Genomic DNA, 6,379 nt, shown 5'->3' on the forward strand with positions numbered 1-6,379 from the left:
CACTACAAACATATCCTAAATGTTATTTTAAATCCCTATAGCGAATTCTACTATACGTAAATAGTATATTAATAAATTATTCTTCATGCACTGAATATTTTGGTTGGTTTCTTCTTTTTTCATATTGGGAACATCCTGCAAAATTATTGCATCATTTTACTGCTTTCTCCTGCAGCTAAGGCTCAAACCAAAAGAGAATTCTCATTTTCCTAAGGCGTTTACAGGAGTAGTTAAAGAATTGTTCTTGCAGCTTCACAGTGGATGCTCTTTGGGCTGGCTCTTCTGCCATTCTCTTACCTTTCCTTTCCCCTCAGCATTGCAGGAGGAATTCCGTAAATCCAGGGATCACATTCTCAAAAGACCGATAAGAAATGGCAGGACGCCAGAGCACCATACAGGACTATCCTCGATTTCCCAAATGCCGCCCCCCAACCCCCCACCCACACCTCCCACCTCCCCCCCACCCTCTCCCAGCCACCCCCAGCCACCCCCGGCACAGTGCTAAGTAGACACTTCCTTTGGTCTTGTTAGAAATTGCTCTGTCCTGTGACCATCTGGCTGTAGGGGAGGCTAGGAAAGCCTGCATCCACCTAAATCCACTATATGGGAGAAGGCAGCCAGGGAGAAAGAGACTAGAGATGTTGCTGGGAAGGCAATCGTTATTATTACTACTCACTAAAATCGTCTTTGTTCACAAGCCTTTTTCCGTATTCATTATTTTCTAAAGAGTGATTCCCTGTAGTGGAACTACTGATCTAAAGGCTGTAAACAGTTCTAAGTATCTTATACATATTAATTGTTTCTAAGATGGTGTGTTTGAATTATTTTTCACTGAATTACTGCCACTGAATATTACTATGAGATCTTTTGCATAGTCTTTGATGTATTCAAGGAAATTGAGATCTCTCAGCCTGGTAGTGTTGAGCTGATGTTGGACCGTGGTGTATGTAAGCATGGCTGTGGCATGAAAACATCATGTTGTGAGTGTGTGTCCATGTGCGTGTATGCACATATATGTGTCTGTGTGAGTATATGATTATCTGAGCATGTGCACACAAGTACATGTCCCTGTGTGCATGTGTAGGCACGTGTGTGTGTGCGCATGCATTAGTTCTGGCTTGTCATTGGCAGAAAAAGGGAGTAGGGTATGGTTTCCCTCAATCAGGTGAAACCTCAGTTTCCAGACTTCTAAATAGACATGACGATTTCTGCACTATTATTCTGACTGGATTTCCTCTACAGCAAGTGAGGAATTCACTTTAACTTTGTTTTTTGTTTTTCGCGGGTGTTTGTTCGTTTGCTTGTTTTGAGATGGAGTCTCACTCTGTCAGCAGGCTGGAGTGACAGAGTGGCACAATCTTGGCTCACTGCAACCTCCGCCTCCTGGGTTCAAGTGATTCTCCTGTCTCAGCCTCCCTAGTAGCTGGGATTACAGGTGCATGCCACCATATCTGGCTAATTTTTTGTATTTTTAGTAGAGACGGGGTTTCACCATGTTAGCCAGGATGGTCTCAATCTCTTGACCTTGTGATCCGCCCACCTCAGCCTTCCAAAGTGCTGGAATTACAGGCATGAGCCACCACGCCCAGCCTACACTGTATAACTTTGGACAAGTCGCTCTTCTCACTAAATTCCCATCTCCTCGCCTTTCCAAGGAGGATAACTTTTCCTGTGTCACAGGGGTTACTGTGAGAAACGTGACAGATCACGTGACATGCTCCATAAAAGCTGAGTCCTGAAGGAGGAGTGAGCCAGGTGATCCCAAGGGGCAGGATGTCTTAGGTAGAGTGTCCTGTGGCAGGTGGGAATGGGGTAGTGCTGTTGCTGCTGACGATGATGAAGGAGATGGGCTAAGGGCGTGCTGCGGTAAGGGCCCTAGGGCCACACAAGCCTCAAGCCTGTCAAGGGACCATCAGGGAGTCACTGGTTACTTCTGCTGGTTATGAGTGGTGGCTCATCTTGATTCTTGGCCTGCCCTCACGGGTCAGGGACCCTTCCTTCCCTGGCACAGAGTTGCAGGCAGCCTCCTGTGCATACCTTCCCAGGCTAAGACAACAGGGCTATATCTTTGTCCCTAGATCTTTGATCCCTGTGCCCTGAAAGAGTAGGATTGAGACAGAGGGAGACGTTCATTGAAGCAAGACCCGAAGAAGATGCAGCTAGGTCTGTGAACGTATCAGATGGCTTGTAACATCTGGACCCTTTGATTGAGAAATAAGCTTTCCCAGTATCTTTGAAAGACTCTGCAACAAAAAGCAAAGGGTGACTATGGTGGATCCCAGTATCTCTGGAGGTAATGTGAGAGGATGGGGAGATGGGCCCACAGTCTGGAATCCAGACTCCAGGTTTCCTCTTCATGCTGCTCAGATGGGGTGAGACTCCTGGCCTCCCCGAGCCTCCCTTTGCTGTTTGATGGTGGCCTCACAGATCCCCAAGGGTCTGTAGGTAAACCCAGCCCTGCAGACTCCCATCCTCCAAAGGTGGAGAGTTACTTCCTGTGGGAGAAGTCACTGCAAGCCTCCCCTGCTCCGTGCAGTGACGCACAATGCAAAGCGTGACGATCGCCCAGCCACGGCCTCGCCTGCCCGGCCTCCCTTCCCGGCTTACTGACTTTCCCCTCAATTCTAATTGGACCAGTCATTTAATTTCACTTCGGCTTAATGGCTTTCCGCTGTGGCAGCTGGGACAGAAGGTCAAACTAAAGGACTTCAGCCCTGATCAAGAACAGCTTCTGACCAGAAAGGCGGTGGTAAGCATAGCTCAGGTCTTCAGGGAAAGTGCGAAATGGATTAGGCAGGTGGACCCTGGAAGAGTGTCACTGTCCTCCTTCCACCTTGTGCAGACACGGAGTGCTGCTCAGTCAGTCTCCACAGAACGGAAAGATTCAGGGCTTTTTGGCATCTAAATAGGGCTGATATTTCATATGTAGTCATGTGTAATTTGTACTTTATTTATTTATGAGACAGAGTCTCACTCTGTGGCCCAGGCTGGAGTGCAATGACGTGATCTTGGCTCACTGCAAATCTCCTCCTCCTGGGTTCAAGCAATTCTCCTGCATCAGCCTCCCACGTAGCTGGGATTACAGGCAGCCGCCACCAATTTTTTGTATTTTTAGTAAAGATGGGGTTTTGCCATGTTGGCCAGGCTGGTCTCGAACTCCTGACCTCAGGTGATCCACCCACCTCGGCCTCCCAAAGTGCTGGTATTACAGGCATGAGCCACCATGCCCGGCCAATAATTTTAATAAATATCTAGATTAGCCGGTGTGGTGGCTCCCACCTGTAATCCCAGCACTTTGAGAGGCTTCCTCACAGCCTGCAGAACCATGAGCCAATTAAACCTCTTTTCTTTGTAAATTATCTAGTCTCAGATATCTCTTTTTTTTTTTTTTTTTTGAGATGGAGTCTTGCTCTTTCTCCCAGGCTGGAGTGCAGTGGCACAATCTCGACTCACTGCAAGCTCCGCCTCCTGGGTTCACGCCATTCTCCTGCCTCAGCCTCCTGAGCAGCTGGGACTACAGGCACCCACCACCACGCCCAGCTAACTTTTTGTATTTTTAGTAGAGACGGGGTTTCACCATGTTAGCCAGGATGGTCTCGATCTCCTGACCTTGTGATCTGCCTGCCTTGGCCTCCCAAAGTGCTGGGATTACAGGTGTGAGCTACCACGCCTGGCCAGTCTCAGGTATGTCTTTATAGCAGTACAAAAATGGACTAATAGAGCATCTATACACAAAAGTGCAATATATCACATTAGTGCCTCACATTTCTCTTAGTACCCACTCCCAGCCCCTTAAGATACAATCAAAAGAACAATGGATATGGAATCAAAATAAACAAGTTACTGGCTGGGCATGGTGGCTCACACCTGTAATCCCAGCACTTTGGGAGGCCGAGGCAGGTGGATCACGAGGTCAGGAGTTCGAGACCAACATGGTGAAACCCCGTCTTTACTAAAAGTACAAAAATTAACCGGGCGTGGTGGCACGTGCCTGTAATCCCAGCTACTCAGGAGGCTGAGGCAGGAGAACTGCTTGAACTCAGGAGGCGGAGCTTTCAATGAGCTGAAATTACGCCACTGTACTCCAGCCTGGGCGATAGAGCAAGACTCTGTCTCCAAAAAAAAAAAAAAACAAGAAAAAAACAAGTTACTAATCTGGTTTTCTTTTACCTGCTTGACCTTCATTCAAGTGCATTAAACTCTCTTAGCTTCACCTTCCTCCCCTGTAACCATGGTATAGTAATCCTTTCCTGGTAGGAGTTTCGTGAGGATTAGAGAGGATGGAAGTGGAGGTCCTGGAGCAATCCCTAACACAGAACAGGATTTACATTCTTCTAAGATTCGGTATTTATTGAGTCCTCACCATGAGCCTGCCAGGCTAGATCTGGGCCCTAGATACAGAGATTAAAAAAAAAAAGGGTGCCCAGCCTTTGAGGAGCTCTTTTTCTGCGGTGGAAACAGATGTGAAAAAGGGCTGTGCAATACGGTATGATATGTGCTGGGGCTGGATAACGGGCAGGGGCTGTGGGATTCCAGAGGAGAGACTGACAACTGGGCTATCAGGGAAGGCTTCACAGAAGAGGTGGAAAATGGCATTCATGATGGAGAATGGGTGGAACTGGTTCAAAGAGTGGAGTGGCAGGAGTGCGACTCAGGTAGGTGTGCGTGCTAGGAGGCTCCTGTGCTAGGAGGGCATGAGTTTGGGGAGTGGCCAGGAATTTGGGTATGGTGGGGATACTTGTTGCACTAAATATTTTGAGCCATTGTCTTATGGGCTAGAAATAGGATTCCAGCCGGGCGTGGTGGCTCAAGCCTGTAATCCCAGCAGTTTGGGAGGCCGAGGCGGGTGGATCACGAGGTCAGGAGATCGAGACCATCCTGGCTAACACGGTGAAACCCTGTCTCTACTAAAAATACAAAAAAAATTAGCCGGGCGTGTTGGCGGGCGCCTGTAGTCCCAGCTTCTCGGGAGGCTGAGGCAGGAGAATGGCGTGAACCCGGGAGGTGAAGCTTGCAGTGAGCCGAGATCGCGCCACTGCACTCCAGCCTGGGGGACAGAGCAAGACTCCGTCTCAAAAAAAAAAAAAAAAAAGAAATAGGATTCCAGTTTCCAGGCCAAGACTTTCTGCCAAATTTCTGCATTTCTTTGAAAAAAATTAAATAAAAGAATCAGAAACCCTTCTAGGTTCTGGTCTTCCTCCTCTTTAAAATGAAGAGATTGAATAAAACTAGCTTCAAGGCCTTATTTAGTTCTATGAGGCCATACAGATACACATTTGATAATGTCACATGAAGAGGCAATGACCTGGGATCTGGATTCCTGACAATGCCCTTTAAATGTCATCTCATCAAGATTTTCTTAGTCGTTATTATAATGGTTCGCTCCCCTTCTTGCTCAATAAAAAAAATGGACATTCAATCTAACTTCAAATCTCAAAGATAACTAATTTGTTAAACCAGTTTGGTAGGATGAGTCAGCAGCATACACAAATCTGAAGTGCTGACATCCTCGATGGCTTCATGTGGCACTAAACTCCTAGCGATGAAGCTTCTGCGTGTACTGAACACCTACTGTGTGCCAGATATTGGGGGCACATAGACAAAGAGACATAGCCACACTCTTTAAAGAGCACACCTTTGGGAAGAAACATTGAAGTAAGCAGATTATGTAGATACAGAAGAGACTGGTTAAAAGAAGTATCTGATGATATGAAAATGCTGTGGAGGAGACCCTCTACCCAGGCTGGGAGTACATGAGAGACTTCATTGAGAACCAAACTAGGGCCGGGCATGGTGGCTTACGCCTGTAATCCCAGCACTTTGGGAGGCCGAGGCGGGTGGATCACAAGGTCAGGAGGAGATTGAGACCACCCTGGCTAACACAGTGAAACTCCGTCTCTACTAAAAATACAAAAAATTAGCTGCGCGTGGTGGCAGGCACCTGTAGTCCCAGCTACTCAGGAGGCTGAGGCAGGAGAATGGCGTGAACCCGGGAGGCGGAGCTTGCAATGAGCTGAGATCACGCCACTGCACTCCAGCCTGGGTGACAGAGTGAGACTCCGTCTCAAAAAAAAAAAAAAAAAGAACCAAACTAAACCTTTAAGTGATAAGGCTAGGGTGTATCAGTGGAGAGAAGGATGCACCAGACAGGAAAAAACAGTAGTGCAAGGGGCTGCGGCAATCCATCATGACAGTAACAACTCATGCTAATATAATGCTTTCTCTGCTACACAGTGGCAGGACAGGAGAGCAGGGTGAAACCCCTTTGTGTTATTCCAAGTCTTTGTAGCGTGTACTACAGAGACCTTCTTAAGGTTGAGGGTGGGGACTTGAAAAGACAGAAGGCAGGGCGAGGCAGTGGAAAGAAACCCCTTGGAAG

The sequence above is a fragment of the Nomascus leucogenys genome, chromosome 16 (genome assembly GCF_006542625.1).
Source record: "Nomascus leucogenys isolate Asia chromosome 16, Asia_NLE_v1, whole genome shotgun sequence".
NCBI classification, from domain to species: Eukaryota; Metazoa; Chordata; class Mammalia; order Primates; family Hylobatidae; genus Nomascus; species Nomascus leucogenys.